Consider the following 17,647-nt stretch of genomic DNA (forward strand, 5'->3'; position numbering starts at 1 on the left):
ACCAGATGGCAATACGTGCTCCTATACAACGGTGGCGTAAGGACATCAGACGTGGCGGTTTGTATGTGAAAGAAAAGGGAAGGGAAGTAAATTGTTATACAATGTTTTCCGGAAACAGTCACGTAACGTATGAAAGTTCATAATGAAAGACCCAGTTGATCAGAATATTTAACTAAAGACGAGGAATATGATAAGCAGCAATACTAGTGATTGCAGCTAACCGACTAATGTAACGTTACTCTTTTTTATTCTTGATCTGTGTTTGCATGCCTCGTGGAAATATGTTGTAAACATTCTGAACAGCACAAAAAGCCAGGGGCAGGTAGAGTCGGCCGCCACCCTTAGAACCGTTTCGCAAAAGGCCAGCTGAGGAAGAGGGGAGGACCAGCAGTCCACTGTCGGACAATTCTTTGAGAGGGGGCGCCTAAGGCTTCGTGGATACACAGGTAGGACTCACTGTGGCGCGAGCTCCCGCCGCCAACGTTTTACAGCCCGAAAAGAGGAACGTTTCAACAGGAAGCAGTCTTGTGCACCAAAGCAGAGATCAGAGTTGGGTTATGGAACCACAGTTTAGGGCCTTTGTATACGGTGAGATACCGCTGAACGTGTTGACTCCACAAAAGACAAATGTTTATGTGACGAAGTCTCGCAGGGATTGGATCGAATAAATTACAGGTTTAATTTTTGGATGTCCGTCCGATTGCATGGACGACGGACTTGAGCTGATAATGTATGAGAAAAAGTACTAGCACAGCTGTGTCTTGAGCATGTCTTTATTGGCTCACACGACTAGTTTCGGTGGCACATTACCGCCATCGCCAGCCCACACAATTATATATATATATATATATATATATATATATATATATATATATATATATATATTATCATCAGTCTACTGACTGGTTTGATGCGGCCCGCCACGAATTCCTTTCCTGTGCTAACCTCCTCATCTCAGAGTAGCACTTGCAACCTACGTCCACAATTATTTGCTTGACGTATTCCAATCTCTGTCTTCCTCTACAGTTTTTGCCCTCTACAGCTCCCTCTAGTACCATGGAAGTCATTCCCTCATGTCTTAGCAGATGTCCTATCATCCTGCCCCTTCTCCTTATCAGTGTTTTCCACATATTCCTTTCCTCTCCGATTCTGCATAGAACCTCCTCATTCCTTACCTTATCAGTCCATCTAATTTTCAACATTCGTCTATAGCACCACATCTCAAATGCTTCGATTCTCTTCTGTTCCGGTTTTCCCACAGTCCTTGTTTCACTACCATACAATGCTGTACTCCAGACGTACATCCTCAGAAGTTTCTTCCTCAAATTAAGACCGGTATTTGATATTAGTAGACTTCTCTTGGCCAGAAATGCCTTTTTTGCCATAGCGAGTCTGCTTTTGATGTCCTCCTTGCTCCGTCCGTCATTGGTTATTTTACTCCCTAGGTAGCAGAATTCCTTAACTTCATTGACTTCGTGACCATCAATCCTGATCTTAAGTTTCTCGCTGTTCTCATTTCTACTACTTCTCGTTACCTTCGTCTTTCTCCGATTTACTCACAAACCATACTGTGTACTCATTAGACTGTTCATTCCGTTCAGCAGATCATTTAATTCTTCTTCACTTTCACTCAGGATAGCAATGCCATCAGCGAATCGTATCATTGATAACCTTTCACCTTGTATTTTGATTCCACTTCTGAACCTTTCTTTTATTTCCATCATTGCTTCCTCGATGTACAGATTGAAGAGTAGGGGCGAAAGGCTACAGCCTTGTCTTACACCCTTCTTAATACGAGCACTTCGTTCTTGATCGTCCACTCTTATTATTCCCTCTTGGTTGTTGTACATATTGTATATGACCCGTCTCTCCCTATAGCTTACCCCTACTTTTTTCAGAATCTCGAAGAGCTTGCACCATTTTATATTGTCGAACGCTTTTTCCAGGTCGACAAATCCTATGAAAGTGTCTTGATTTTTCTTTAGCCTTGCTTCCATTATTAGCCGTAACGTCCGAATTGCCTCTCTCGTCCCTTTACTTTTCCTAAAGCCAAACTGATCGTCACCTAGCGCATTCTCAATTTTCTTTTCCCTTTTTCTGTATATTATTTTTGTAAGCAGCTTCGATGCATGAGCTGGTAAGCTGATTGTGCGATAATTCTCGCACTTGTCATCTCTTGCCGTCTTCGGAATTGTGTGGATGATGCTTTTCCGAAAGTCAGATGGTATGCCGCCAGACTCATATATTCTACACACCAACGTGAATAGTCGCTTTGTTGCCACTTCCCCCAATCATTTTAGAAAGTCTGATGGAATGTTATCAATCCCTTCTGCCTTATTTGATCGTAAGTCCTCCAAAGCTCTTTTAAATTCCGATTCTAATACTGGATCCCCTATCTCTTCAAAATCGACTCCTGTTTCTTCTTCTATCACATCAGACAAATCTTCACCCTGAAAGAGGGTTTCAATGTTTTCTTTCCACCTATCTGCTCTCTCCTCTGCATTTAACAGTGGAATTACCGTTGCACTCTTAATGTTACCACCGTTGCTTTTAATGTCACCAAAGGTTGTTTTGACTTTCCTATATGCTGAGTCTGTCCTTCCGACAATCATATCTTTTTCGATGTCTTCACATTTTTCCTGCAGCCATTTCGTCTTAGCTTCCCTGCACTTCCTATTTATTTCATTCCTCAGCGACTTGTATTTCTGTATTCTTGATTTTCCCGGAACATGTTTGTACTTCCTCCTTTCATCAATCAACTGAAGTATTTCTTCTGTTACCCATGGTTTCTTCGCAGCTACCTTCTTTGTACCTATGTTTTCCTCCACAACTTCTGTGATGGCCCTTTTTAGAGATGTGCCACGCAACTACCAAAAGAATATTAGACTTCATTTATTGTGGTAATGTGCTACCGAAACAAGTCGTGTGAGGCAATAAAGACATTCTTAAGATACAGTTGTGGTGGTACTTTTTCTCATACAGACTACAGGTTATACAGAGAAGTTCCGCTGTGTCTTGCGCAAGATGGTACGAAGAACATTATTGGTTAACCAAACACAGGAGAGGAGAGAGGAGGAGAGAGAGGTGACTAGCACATTCTAAGGAATATTTTTATCGGTCACAGGCTAACCAGTCTGAATTTAGTAAGAAACACAAAATGCGGCAAAGTAGGGTTTCCTTGCAGTAAATATTCGAGCAGAGGTGACTTAGTCTTGAACTTTTACTTCATCTAAGGGGCCTTCAGGAAACACGAATGCTCTGTCGCCCCGAGAGATGATGTATCGAGGAACTTAGAGAAATTTTGGGCTGATTTGCACTTTTCTGTTGTCAAGGGTTGTTAGTTCTGCCAATGACTGAATTAGCAGCCACTTTAGCCTCCACCTACAACACTATGGTGTGAGAGAGTTGTAACTGCGGTCCGAGATGTATGGAAACTAAAGCCACTTATTAACATTTCACTTCGAAGATTTGTCTTTCGTATCAATGAACAGAGTGCTTTCAACTTACGACGTACCCCCTTCTGCAGTAGTGTGTGTCTTCAGTTAACACCACGACAATCAATAGGCACTTCGCGACTGTAATTAATTCACTTGCACGATTATTGGCATCATTCCCCTTGACCTCTGTGTCAGATACGCCATGGTCTTACTACATTAATGCTGTCACTGTTTTTCATTAATTTTGTGGATAATTTCTTTGGAATAAATCAAAGGTATATTGCTTCGTGGTTTATTTAGTAGTCATAAGTTTCCAGAAAGAGATTTTCACTCTGCAGCGGAGTGTGCGCTGATATGAAACTTCCTGGCGGATTAAAACTGTGTGCCCGACCGAGAATCGAACTCGGGACCTTTGCCTTTCGCGGGCAAGTGCTCTACCATCAGAGCTACCGAACCACGACTCACGCCCGGTGCTCACAGCTTTACTTCTGCCAGTATCTCGTCTCCTACCTTCCAAACTTTACAGAAGCTCTCCTGCGAACCTTGCAGAACTAGCACTCCTGAAAGAAAGGATACTGTGGAGACATGGCTTAGCCACAGCCTAAGGGATGTTTCCAGAATGAGATTTTCACTCTGCAGCGGAGTGTCCGCTGATATGAAACTTCCTGGTAGATTAAAACTGTGTGCTCGACCGAGACTCGAACTGGGGACCTTTGCCTTTCGCGGGCAAGTGCTCTACCATCTGAGCTACCGAAGCACGACTCACGCCCGGTCCTCACAGCTTTACTTCTGCCAGTATCTCGTCTCCTACCTTCCAAACTTTACAGAAGCTCTCCTGCGAACCTTGCAGAACTGAGTCATAAGTTTCCTCATTCATTATTTTGGAGGGCACCATATTATTTTTGTGATGCCTACCAGGATTACAGTCCATTTAAAACCTAGTCGCCTTGCAACACGTAAAAAAATGTTCAAATGTGTGTGAAATCTTATGGGACTTAACTGCTAAGGTCATCAGTCTAGAAGCTTACACACTACTTAAGCTAAATTATCCTAAGCACAAACACACACACCCACGCCCGAGGGAGGATTCGAACCTCCGCCGGGACCAGCCGCACAGTCCATGACTGCAGCGCCCCTGACCGCTCGGTTAATCCCGCGCGGCAACGTGTAAAAGAATTGTGGCTGACAGTGTCCTTAAGAATCAATATGTGTAGGAAAGAAAGAGAAGAAAAATGTAGGGCATTATTTATTGGACGACTCTCGTATGCATTTACTTTTCTCATACTCTCCTCTTAGCCAGCTCCTCTAACACGTGATTTGTACATAAGAGGAGTCAGAGAAAAAGTCTTTGATGTGCCTGAAATTGTTAAAGTTCGCGTAAAAGGTTGCTATTTGCATCGGATTTTAGTAAAATACTTTGTGATGTTGCCCCATCACTGAAAATGCTTCCTTCGTTGTCCGAAGTTAAAAACGCAACAGCCAGACTGCTCCGGGACTATCGATTACATAGGCGAAGCGAGTGTCTTGTACTAGAAAAGTGTGCTACGCTACTCGGGAGTAGGTCACTCATGGGTGGGGCACTTATCCGCAGCGGCTCGGCGCGTATTGGCCGCTACGCCCGCTTCAGCGAGTAAGACGAAGCCCCTGGGTCGGCGAGGAAACCCCTGAAAAACCGCGGCTCGCAGTGACGTCATCCGAAGCCGCGCGATGCGGCTTACGGGCGCCGCTAAGAGGCTAACGAGCGGCGGCAGCGGTGGCGCCGCCACGCGCTCGAAAAAGAAAACGCTCACGCGGCACCCGCGGCCCGAGAGCCAACTCAGCACGCTCGAGCGGCAACTTCACTGGGCTGGCCGTGCGCGAGAGCGACGGCCGCGCGCCGAGGGAAGCATCAATTAAAAGCGCCTCTCAGCACGCCGGCGGCCCATTTGCTTCGGCTGCTAGTGTCTACAGCAGAGTCAGTAGAATGTTTTAGCTTCGTAAAAGTGTAGTGTACCGCAGTGCGCGTCAAACTGCAAGCCGCTTGAGGCTCAAATCAAGTATTCACGATTTTATGATAGTATGCATCTAGCAACTAACAGCGGAATCCAGAATGGTCAACTAACTGTTTTGGTTGGCTGGAGAGCCAACACTGTGTTACTAGAGGAGGCCGAAAGGCACGCGTTTTAGCTCGCGCAGGCTGGCGTGAGGTCTGGAACAGGACAAGGAAATTACAATTTAGAAAAAACGACGTAGCTGGTGGAATACTTAACTTTAATCCATTAATGATGAACGTCGGTCTTTACGGTACATGAATCAGTATCAATAGTAACTGATAATGGCGCCTTGCTAGGTCGTAGCAAATGACGTAGCTGAAGGCTATGCTAAACTATCGTCTCGGCAAATGAGAGCGTATTTTGTCAGTGAACCATCGCTAGCAAAGTCGGTTGTACAATTGGGGCGAGTGCTAGGAAGTCTCTCTAGACCTGCCGCGTGGCGGCGCTCGGTCTGCAATCACTGATAGTGGCGACACGCGGGTCCGACGTATACTAACGGACCGCGGCCGATTTAAAGGCTACCACCTAGCAAGTGTGGTGTCTGGCGGTGACACCACACTAACCTTAAGGCATTCTGAAGAGTGTAGTTCTCCTATTCACTAATAATCAAAAATGCTCAAGACAGTCAGTAATATTTTAACTGTTCATAATTTTAGCTGACGTTGGTGAAGTCGGTAGAGAGGTAATTAAAGCTGGTCGGTTGTCTCAGGGCGAGGCCCACGAGAAAGACGGACTGCGGCGCGTACGTCACAGCACGTGACACTGCAGGTCTTACGAGTACCAGAAGCCGTCTCTGACGGGGAGCAGGTAACTAAAAAATGGTTCAAATGGCTCTAAGCACTTTGGGACTTATCATCTGACAAGGGAACCTCCCCATCGCACCGCCCTCAGATTTAGTTATAAGATGACACAGTGGATAGGTCTTGAAAAACTGAACACAGATCAATCGAGAAAACAGGAAGAAGTTGTGTGGAACTATGAAAAAATAAACAAAACGTACAAACTGAGTAGTCCATGCGGAAGATATGCAACATCAAGGATAATGTAAGCATATGTGCGCCGTGGTCTCGTGGTTAGCGTGAGCAGCTGCGGAACGGGAGGTCCTTGGTTCAAGTCGTCCCTCGAGTAATAAGTTTACTTTCTTTATTTTCGTAAAGTTATGATCTGTCCGTTCGTTCATTGACGTCTCTGTTCACTGTAATAAGTTTAGTGTCTTTGTTTTGCGACCGCACCGCAAAACCGTGCGATTAGTCGACGAAAGGACGTGCCTCTTCAATGGGAACCGAAAACATTTGATCGCAAGGTCATAGGTCAATCGATTCCTCCACAGGAAAACATGTCTGGCTGGCTCTGAGAACTATGGGACTTAACATCTATGGTCATCAGTCCCCTAGAACTTAGAACTACTTAAACCTAACTAATCTAAGGACATCACACAACACCCAGTCATCACGAGGCAGAGAAAATCCCTGACCCCGCCGGGAATCGAACCCGGGAACCCGGGCGTGGGAAGCGAGAACGCTACCGCAAAAACACGTCGATATATTCTATACGACACTGGTGACGGCATGTGCGTCACATGACAGGAATATGTTGGCGACCCACCTAACTTGTACACTTGGCGAATGGGTAAAAAGATTCTTCCACCTTTCCCGATTTAGGTTTTCTTGTGGATGTGATAATCACTCCCAAAAAAGTGATGAAAACATAAGAGTTTGTGACATAAACTAAAAACAAAAAATTAAAATTTCCACTCGAGGGAAGACTTGAACCAAGGACCTCTCGTTCCGTACCTACTCACGCTAGCCACATCACCACAACGCTCCTGAACCTACCTTGCCCTTGATGTTGCTTATATTCCGCATGGACAACTCAGTTTGTATATTTTGCTTATTTTTTCATAGTTCCACACAACGTCTTCCTGTTTTCTCGATTGATCTGTGTTCAGTTTTTCAAGGTCTAGCTACTGTGCCAACTTAGAATTAAATCTGAGGGGGGTGCGATGGGGAGGTTCCCTTGTGAGGTCATCAGTCCCCTAGAAGTTAGAACTACTTAAACCTAACTAACCTAAGGACATCACACACATCCATGCCCGAGGCAGGATTCGAACCTGCGACCGTAGCGGTCGCGCGGTTCCTGACTGAAGCACCTAGAACCGCTCGGACACACCGGCCGGCCGAATTCCTCTGCTGTTCCAAGCTCTTCGCAACAGTGTAGTTCCTACTCCCGACACCCTAGATTATTTGTTGATTACATTCCGATCTACGTCCTCCCCTACAGATTTTTCCTTTTGTGATTGCTTCTAGCACTGTGGAAATTACGCCTTAAAATCTTATCGCATACCCTATCATGATATCCCTTGCATTTATTTCTTCTCTCAATGACACTGCGGAAGACATCCTCATTACGCTACAGAGCGGCTCCAGGAGCAGCAAGTAACTATTTGAGACGACAAACTGCCTATTGGCTTCTGTCTCGGGTTCTTCGGCCGACGTTCATCTAATGATTTTTCTGACGTTTCGCCAGCACGAGTGGCTGGCATTGTCAAAGCTTCACCCTCCATTGCCGGTGGTGAACTGGAGGCGAGCTCGCGGCCGCAGACTATATGTACCTGGCGCGCCAACGTCCGAGGGCTTCTCCGCGGTCATTTCCGGTGCGGTTCTCCTCTTGCTACCTGCGACGGTCGTTCGCTGCAGTACGGGAAGCCAGGATCCGTTTGCCTTAAGGCTTTCCTCTTTCTTGTTCAAACTGTTCGCGTGTTTTTGTATTTCTACAGCTTCTCTGAACAAGCGCGTGTGATAGTGGTTCTCTACAGCCAGAACTTCCGTGTCGGCGAATTTTATTACGTGGTCGGTCTCATTCAGTGCGTGTTCTGCCACAGCCGATTTCTCCACCTGCCCCAACCTGCAATGTGGCTTATGCTCCTTGATCCTGGTGTTAATGGATCGTCCAGTCATCCCGACGTAAACTTTTCCGCATGTGCATGGTATACGGTATATTCCCGACATTGCAAGTGGGTCTCTTTTCTCCTTCGCCGATCTAAGACACTCTTTGATCTTCCTTGTCGGTTTGAAAATCGTCTTTACGCCATGTTTGCGCAATATACGGCCGATTCTGTCCGTCACTCTGGGAATGTATGGCAGAAAGGCCGTACCCGACATTTCTTTCTCTGGTTCCTTACTTCGCCGAGTGTTTGGCTCTGTTACACTTCTAATATAATTTGTGGAGTACCCATTGCTCCTCAGGACAGTTTCCAGGTGTTGCATTTCTCGTTTGAGGTGTTGCGGCTCACATATTCGTCCTGCTCTCGTTACGAGCGTACTAGTCATGCCTCTTTTCTAGCTCGGGTGGTGGTTTGACAGTTTGTGCAGGTATCGGTCCGTGTGTGTCGGTTTTCGATACACGCTGTGTCCCAGGTTTTCGCCGTCCCTTGTGACCAGCACATCTAGAAATGGCAGTTTCTTGTCTTTTTCTATTTCCATGGTAAATGTTATGTTGGCATGGAGGCTGTTCAAGTGCCTTAGGAAGTCACCGAGCTGTTCTTCACCATGGCTCCACACCACGAAAGTATCATCGACGTACCTGTACCACACCTTAGGTTTGCAAGTCGCCGAGTCCAGTGCCTGTGCTTCGAATTGTTCCAAGAAGACGTTGGCCACCACTGGACTTAGAGGACTACCCATGGCGACGCCTTCCAGCTGTTCGTAGAAATCACCATTCCACGTGAAATAGCTCGTGGTGAGACATGCATGGAAGAGTTTTTTGATGTCTTGCGGGAACATGGAACCTATGTGCTCCAGAGCGTCGCTGAGTGGCACTTTCGTAAATAACGAAACAACATCAAAACTGACCGGATGTTGTTTGGCGCAAGTTTCAGTTTCTTCAGCTTCTCAATGAAAAAATCATTAGATGAACGTCGGCCGAAGAACCCGAGACAGAAGCCAATAGGCAGTTTGTGAACAAGTGGCCACGAAAGCCTCAACAATTTTGTATTTGAGTCGAGTTTAAAAATTATTAACTGCTCGTTTAAATGCATGTAGGTTCTCGACAGCACACGACAAAATTAAGACCTATAGTGGATACCTTTTCAATCAGATATTGATTTCACGTGGACTCTGCACGGAGCGGAGCGTTCGTGAAGTGTGGCGGGCAAGACGACTGGTGTGACCTCAGCAGTTCGTTGCAGGGCCCGTATATCTTACTGGCCCCGCGTCAGGGACAGAGCGGTAAGTAGCGCAGCCATTGTGGAGTTAAAAGGATGTGAGCGGGGGAGTGTTTTACTGTTTGGCAACTCGAGGGCCGACGTTCACCTGCTAAGGTTTAAATTTTGACGCGAAGGTGACATATATTTGCGAATGCGCATTACAGAGACAGTCATCTTCGAATGCTGCACTTACTTGTAGCTAATAATGTCATATTACGTTAAGGCTGTTGTAATAAAACACAATGAGTAGAAGAAAAATGACTATCAAACATTTAAGAAACAGTTCGGATCGTGTCTCGTATTGCATAATCCATTTAGATATAATTACAATTACTTTTATTAATCAGATAATAATCCGCTCACACAGGCCAGACAACAACACTTCGTTAGACAGGTACAGTGTCGCAACTGTGTGGCTGCTGACTAAGGCTGCGATCTGAAACAGAACAGTCAACATAAAGTGTTAGAAATGGTGCCATCTTTTAACGAGCATATCTGGGGGTCGGTCGTCAACTTACCGCACCCTTACTATTGATAGACTATTGGGAGCTCGTAATATACTGATTTACGTAGATTACCAATTAATAATAAGATCAGTACGTATGCAGTCCGAGGCGCCACTCCACGACATCAGTATTGGCTCCTGAGCAAAAACGTTTTGACTACTACTGGTGTAGAAGCACGTTTTGTGACGTTTCGCGTACTGGTCTGACCCTCTCGTCCTCTGCCAATGACTTCATTCGGATGGGGTAGAATACACCATTCTACGGGTTGTTGCAGTTTCTGAGACCCTCGAACTGATAATTTTCACGCCACTGGGAAAAAATTCTACCAGTGCTGGGAAATGAACCCCGGTCCTCCGCATAGGTACACTCACTTTGACCACGGGGACAAGCGATTTTTAGAAGCTGATGTAAATTTTTGGCAGCTGCCACGACAATCTGACCTCCGCGACGATAGAAAATCGCGTTCAAGGCTGTCAGGATTGCTTTAACATGGGGCGCAGCCCACGTCACTGAGGAACTGTGAGATCTCTATGCAGCATTATTTTTCTTTGATATGCATTGTTCTGCTTCCTCGTGTAGTATGGAGGTAACTTATTTCATAATTTAGGCGCCATGTTGCCTAATAGCTATAATGGAAAGGTTGTTATCAACCAGAATGTTCGTTTGAACACGGCAGTGCTTTACTAGGTATTGTCTTGCCAGTGCATTCCCCGTACCTTCGAGGTACGAGGTCCTCGATGGTGAGTGTTCATCGGAGGTGAGGGTATCATTCTGTAGTGCCCCATGGAAGTGTGGTAGGTCCGCTGTTGTTTTCTATCTACATAAATGATCTTTTGGATAGGCTGTTTGCTGATGATGCTGTGGTGTACGGGAAGATGTCGTCGTTGAGTGACTGTAGGAGGATACAAGAAGACTTGGACAGGCTTTGTGATTGCTGTAAAGAATGGCAGATAACTCTAAATATAGATAAATGTAAATTAATTCAGGTGAATAGGAAAAAGAATCCCGTAATGTCTGAATACTCCATTAAATACTTGGGCGTAACATTAGAGAGCGATATGAAGTGGGACAAGCATGTAATGGCAGTTGTGGGGAAGGCGGATAGTCGTCTTCGGTTCATTTGTAGAATTTTGGGAAGATGTGGTTCATCTGTAAAGGAGACCGCTTATAAAACACTAATACGACCTATTATTGAGTACTGCTCGAGCTTTTGGGATCCCTATCAGGTCGGATTGAGGGAGGACATAGAAGCAATTCAGAGGCGGACTACTTGATTTGTTACTGGTAGGTTTGATCATCACGCGAGTGTTACGGAAATGCTTCTGGAACTCTGGTGGGAGCCTCTAGAGGAAAGGAGGCGTTCTTTTCGTGAATCGCTACTAAGGATATTTAGAGAACCAGCATTTGAGGCTGACTGCAGTACAATTTTACTGCCGCCAACTTACATCTCGCGGAAAGACGACAAAGATAAGATAAGACAGATTAGGGCTCGTACAGAGGCATATAGGCAGTCATTTTTCCCTCGTTCTGTTTGGGCGTGGAACAGGGAGAGAAGATGCTAGTTGTGGTACGAGGTACCCTCCGCCACGCACCGTGTATGTATGTAGATGTAGATGTACTCAGCCAGTTACAGGGTGAGGTGGAATGGGCGGACGGCGTGGAAGGAGGGGGGAGCTACAGTTTTGTGGATTCTAACCACAGAAGTACGTGGAGTATATCACATTAATAAACTCTGTCGGACGCGTGACAAATGATATGTGGCAGACAGAAATCATAGGACTGACTGTGTAGGCTGATGAAGGAAAGAACGCTAAACCTCTTGATCCATAATCTGAGCCACCAAGCTACAGGGTCTATACTAACATTGAATGCAATTTTTGAATTATCTACTTACGTCATGTACAGGGCTATTACAAATGATTGAAGCGATTTCATAAATTCACTGTAGCTCCATTCATTGACATATGGTCGCGACACACTACAGATACGTAGAAAAACTCATAAAGTTTTGTTCGGCTGAAGCCACACTTCAGGTTTCTGCCGCCAGAGCGCTCGAGAGCGCAGTGAGACAAAATGGCGACAGGAGCCGAGAAAGTGTATGTCGTGCTTGAAACGCACTCACATCAGTCAGTCATAACAGTGCAACGACACTTCAGGACGAGGTTCAACAAAGATCCACCAACTGCTAACTCCATTCGGCGACGGTATGCGCAGTTTAAAGCTTCTGGATGCCTCTGTAAGAGGAAATCAACGGGTCGGCCTGCAGTGAGCGAAGAAACGGTTGAACGCTTGCGGGCAAGTTTCACGCGTAGCCCGCGGAAGTCGACGAATAATGCAAGCAGGGAGCTAAACGTACCACAGCCGACGGTTTAGAAAATCTTACGGAAAAGGCTAAAGCAGAAGCCTTACCGTTTACAATTGCTACAAGCCCTGACACCCGATGACAAAGTCAAACGCTTTGAATTTTCGGCGCGGTTGCAACAGCTCATGGAAGAGGATGCGTTCAGTGCGAAACTTGTTTTCAGTGATGAGGCAACATTTTTTCTTAATGGTGAAGTGAACAGACACAATGTGCGAATCTGGGCGGTAGAGAATCCTCACGCATTCGTACAGCAAATTCGCAATTCACCAAAAGTTAACGTGTTTTGTGCAATCTCACGGTTTAAAGTTTACGGCCCCTTTTTCTTCTGCGAAAAAAACGTTACAGGACACGTGTATCTGGACATGCTGGAAAATTGGCTCATGCCACAACTGGAGACCGACAGCGCCGACTTCATCTTTCAACAGGATGGTGCTCCACCGCACTTCCATCATGATGTTCGGCATTTCTTAAACAGGAGATTGGAAAACCGATGGATCGGTCGTGGTGGTGATCATGATCAGCAATTCATGTCACGGCCTCCACGCTCTCCCGACTTAACCCCATGCGATTTCTTTCTGTGGGGTTATGTGAAAGATTCAGTGTTTAAACCTCCTCTACCAAGAAACGTGCCAGAACTGCGAGCTCGCATCGACGATGCTTTCGAACTCATTGATGGGGACATGCTGCGCCGAATGTGGGAGGAACTTGATTATCGGCTTGATGTCTGCCGAATCACTAAAGGGGCACATATCGAACATTTGTGAATGCCTAAAAAAACGTTTTGAGTTTTTGTATGTGTGTGCAAAGCATTGTGAAAATATCTCAAATAATAAAGTTATTGTAGAGCTGTGAAATCGCTTCAATCATTTGTAATAACCCTGTATATAATGATACTACTCAGCGATCAAGTGTTCTAGCTCTTCTTTTCTCTGGATGGAAAGAATAAGATGACCGCTTTTCCAGGTCGGTAATTGTTCGAATTACCGGCAGGTGGAAGTGACAGTTACCCGCCGTTGTAGGCGTTCACTTGTACAGATAGTCTCTTATTATTAGACTTCATGCTGAAAGTAATGTGTGATGTATTCTAAACTTATAGCCAAAGGCCTTGGCCCGGTGGTGACACTAACCCCGTCGGATCCCTTAAGGGGCTCCGGAACGCCCTATACTTGCAATGTTAAAATAACGCTTATAAATTACATCTTTCCTCACAAAGTATTTGAGGTAGGAAGTTGAACTTTTTACAGATTATTTATTGGAATATGGGATACAACTTAAAACAGGGATTTTACAAAATTTTAGTTCAGTTATTAAAGATGATTTTTTTTTCAATTGTAATGAAAATTCACAACATTTTTTTGCAATTTTTTATTTATATATTCAAAAATATACAGTTTTTTTGGAAAAAGGCTGTGTTAAATTATGCAGAAGGTACTGTGTAACATTTACTGAAAGTTTGAAACAAATATGTTTGGAAGATCCTTAGAAAACATGTAATTAGTATGAGAAAATAAAAGTTTTGGGAATCGAGCGACAAAGATTGGATTAACTTTTTAGTGCATTCCAGGTCCATAGGATGGATTATCTTCATCCTCTGCAAACTTCTCCTCCAGCTTCCTCTTGTTCCTCCTCCTGTTTACTCTTGCTTGTATTTCTAGACTCTTTACAGCCCTGTCTGCGGCCCGAAGGCGTTCCTTGTTTAAAGCAAGCATCGCTCGTTGTTGTGTTCGTAGATTTTGCTACCATTTTCTTCAGTTGCAGTTACTGCAACACTGTTCCAAAAGGTGGTCATGTATGAACACTTATCACATTTCAGTTGTATTTCACTAGGACGTCCTACGTGCTTTATTATGGAGAGTTCCAGACCAACTTCACTACAATGAATACATCTTACACAGTTTGAAAAAATTCCTTTGAGAACTGACATATCAAATATTTCATTCACATCCGATTCGCCCATAAAACATTCATAGTTTTCACTCATTGAACCAAGCTTCTTCTGTGAAGTATTTTCTTTCCCACTTTGACTGCTATGGGCAGGTGTACTTGAGAGGTTAGGTTCACTCACTTGGTTATCGTCTTTATTGTTTACAGTAATAAGACATACCTTTGGCTTTCCAACATTTCTCCTTTTCTTAAAAGCCTTCAGAGGATTTCTAATAACTTTACTTTTACTCATTATTACACTTCAACAAAACAGAGACTCAAGAAACAGAATTAATTACGAATATTTTCGAGATAACGACAGAGTAAATAAACATGAAACAATCGACCATCACACCAGCGATATATATTGAACCATCACAGGTTAGCCACAACACATAATTTATCTCACATCACTAAAATGTACCTGATGAACACGGACGTTAATAATAACACCATTTGACAGCAGTTTAACAGCGCCACAGTGGGTCACGCCCATGTAGAACACATTTCAAAAAAATTTAAAAAATAGTTGTAGTCTTTGGAATTGAATAAATTATATATCTATTAAAAGGTAATAGTCTGCAGATTCAGAAAGCGCAAAAAAGTAAAAATTGAACTTTTCGTGATTTTGAGCCTTTCCGGAGCCCCTTAAGTTAAGGACTTAGATGGGTAACTGGCCGGGTCTACCGGGTGGTGTTAGCAAATGGGGTGCACTCAGTCCGTGTGAGGCCAATTGACGGAAGTTAAGGACTTAGATGGGTAACTGGCCGGGTCTACCGGGTGGTGTTAGCAAATGGGGTGCACTCAGTCCGTGTGAGGCCAATTGACGGAGTATTGCTGTGAATGGAACCATTTCTCATTTCTTTTGAATTTTTTTGCAGGACAATAACAAAAAAATTCAAGAAAAACGATTTCTCGATACTGCGTCTGTTCCTCATACAACTCCATTCTTCACGTCGTATGTTACAAAGTTGACAGTAAAACATTCTCGGCTGTTGCGCAAGAACTGACAATATCATCTACAGTTCTTTCTGTTTCGCAGCTGATAATCATGATTGGTATTTCACGTGAGGTACGGTGTGGCATACAGTAATCATGGTGTTTTGAGTACTTTGACTTACTTCATTCTTCTGTTTCAGCGAAAGAATTTTTGAAAAGCTGTTTGAGATGGACGAGCATTGATCATACTGCATTTGGAGAACTTACATGCTTGTATTGACAACACTTCAAAAATGTTCAAATGTGTGTGAAATCTTATGGGATTGAACTGCTAAGGTCATCATTCCCTAAGCATACACACTACTTAACCTAAATTATCCTAAGGACAATCACACACACCCATGCCCGAGGGAGGCCTCGAAACTGCGCCGGGATCAGCCGCACACACCATGACTGCAGCACCATAGACCGCTCGGCTAATCCCGCGCGGCTATTGACAACGGTGTTTCAGCAGCCTCTTTACAATCAAAGAAGTTAGTTGTATGCATTGGAATTACACAGAATGGGTTCATAGCTTTAGCTAACTGAACAATCTTGTGTAAATCCAGTGACACAAAGGCTGTGCTTACCTTTCTCCGTTTCTTTATTATTGCGAAATCTCCATCGCAGTTCGAAAAGATGTGCCCACTCGCCAAAAACTTGTGTGTTTTGTCTTCACACCATCCTAGGAGATCTTAATGCTTGGAACTTTGAACTCTACTGGGAACCACTATTTGGCACAAAGACCATGCGCCTTCTACTAGTGAATGTTTGAAATATTTTCTCCGTGACTACCACTTGGAACAAGTCTGGCGACACGCAGCATAGTACTGAGAGCGCAGTAGTACTGAAAACATGGTTTGTGAACGAATATCACATAAAATGGTTTCCCTTTCCACTATCCATATGACTTTAGGCCACCTCTGTTAACAAAGTAAACCGAACAACGTCTGATGACAATACTGTTACACAAGTCCATATTAATACATAACAGACGACAGAGGAACCCGTAACTAAACCACTTGATCACTCGTAATGCGCAAAATGTTGGTCAATAAAGCATAATTCCTGTCACTGTACTTTTCAAACGTTTAAAAGTACACAAAATGTTATGTCGATGATCCATTACTTGTAGTGTTGCACAACCCTAGGCACATAATTATTATTTTCAGTTCTAAGTTCCTAACTTTAATTTACCCCCAAACATTGGGGGTGCCTGTACTACAACTACAGTGTGGATAAAGCGCATATAGACTATACTCTTGCAAAAAGCACGCCAAAAATATGAAAGTATGTCAAAAATGTGTTCCTAATTTTAATTAGTACCAGAATTATGGTATTGTTTTTGAAGTGCGTGAAATTTTCATTCCTGTGAAACAGCTTCAGACTAATCATCTGATATCTGGACAACTATTAAACTCATTGTAACGAAGCTTTCAAAAGGTGCTTTTCGCAGTGCGTTTGGTTTGTATAAATTTCGGAAAGTGGCGGTTTTAGTAATTTTATCAGTATTTAAATCGTAAGAAATATGAAAGTTTTCATTCCGTGTATCCCACAAAAAATAGTGTAAAAACTTGAAATTCTCATTTACTTTAATTTCTGTCTCAACGTCTCTAAAACCTGTTCTCATTTTTAATCAGGGTCGGAGTTGCGTTTCGTTCTTGAAATATCGACATTTCACGTCCGGAAAAGTTTCCTCCTTTACAAGTGGCAGACAGTGCCTTTCGCAGCGGGAACGCCACGGCAGTGGGAGATAACAGTACCAGGTGCCATTGTTGGATTGGAGGCGAAAGCAGTTCAGCCCACTAGCCGCCAGATACCTACTGATTTAAACTGGCTACATATTAGGCGCACTCTCATACACTGCAAGTAATGACCAACACTCGTGGTCACTCTGCAGGATGTCTCACAAGATTTGCTCGAGAAGTTCGCTAGTGATGTGGTACCATATCTATGATGAGCCCCTTCTTAAACGCTTTGCCATTCTAGCACTCATTATCTATAATGAATATAGACTGTAGAGGCCTGTAGAATTCGATGAACGTCTGACATTTACCAGTAGAGAGAAAGCGGAGCCTACTGTTTTCTTCATCATTATCAATGATTGCTTGCAAGCCTGTATTCCTCACAGAACTTAAAATACAAATCAGACAGCTGTCATGAAGTAGCAGCGTAACTTCCTGTGCGAGGCTTTTGTTCCGTTT

At 44.0% G+C, this 17,647-nt stretch overlaps 1 protein-coding gene across 1 annotated transcript in view; it reads left to right on the plus strand.

The window, feature by feature from the left end:
• The window catches only part of LOC126234226 (brain-specific angiogenesis inhibitor 1-associated protein 2-like), a 639,899-nt gene that overhangs the window by 121,858 nt on the left and 500,394 nt on the right, over nucleotides 1-17,647 (plus strand). The window lies entirely within an intron of this gene.

This window comes from Schistocerca nitens, chromosome 2, assembly GCF_023898315.1.
Source record: "Schistocerca nitens isolate TAMUIC-IGC-003100 chromosome 2, iqSchNite1.1, whole genome shotgun sequence".
In the NCBI taxonomy this organism is placed as follows: domain Eukaryota; kingdom Metazoa; phylum Arthropoda; class Insecta; order Orthoptera; family Acrididae; genus Schistocerca; species Schistocerca nitens.